The 464-nt window shown below is 56.9% G+C and overlaps 1 protein-coding gene across 2 annotated transcripts in view; it reads left to right on the forward strand.

Annotated features, from left to right (window-relative positions):
* The first annotated feature begins 213 nt into the window (after positions 1-213).
* LOC102004222 (zinc finger protein 75D-like) overlaps positions 214-464 on the forward strand; it is a 55,801-nt gene continuing 55,550 nt past the window's right edge. Inside the window, exon 1 of one of the 2 annotated variants that reach the window (XM_005414831.2) lies at positions 214-301. The gene's annotated coding sequence lies outside the window, so the exon portion shown is untranslated. The remainder of the gene's footprint in view (positions 302-464) is intronic. The other variant, XM_005414830.2, reaches the window with a different exon arrangement.

A 464-nucleotide genomic window follows, 5' to 3' on the forward strand; every position in this document is an offset into this window, starting at 1 on the left:
TTAGACTACAGGTCTCCCTGGTGACAAAGTGTGTATGGGGCATATCTAGGCTTCCAGCAGGCTTGGGGACTCACAGGCATTAGGTCATGCATGCAGTGCCAACCTGGAGCAGAACACCTGTTTCTCCGTGATGGGAAAGCCTCGCGAGACTTTTCCACGCGAGTCTCGTGGAGGGAGGGAGATAGCTGGGCGTGGCTGTCTGGAAGCTACCGGAAATGTAGTTTCTCTTTCCGGTAGGAGCTCCGTCCGCAGCCGCCAGCCCCATATTGGCAAGTTGGGTCTTGCGGAGCAGAAGGTTCAGGTAGGGGACTGACCTTCCAGGGCCCTTGCTTTCCGGCATTCTCCTCTCTCCACTCGGTAAGCATGGCGCGCTTGACCTGAAGTTGCCTCTGTGAGTGGCTTGGGAGCGGACTTTCTCTCCACAGAGTAGCGGGGAGGGCGGTGACTTTAGAATCGAGTTGAGG

This window comes from Chinchilla lanigera, unplaced genomic scaffold (assembly GCF_000276665.1).
Source record: "Chinchilla lanigera isolate Chin_1 unplaced genomic scaffold, ChiLan1.0 scaffold00201, whole genome shotgun sequence".
In the NCBI taxonomy this organism is placed as follows: Eukaryota; Metazoa; Chordata; class Mammalia; order Rodentia; family Chinchillidae; genus Chinchilla; species Chinchilla lanigera.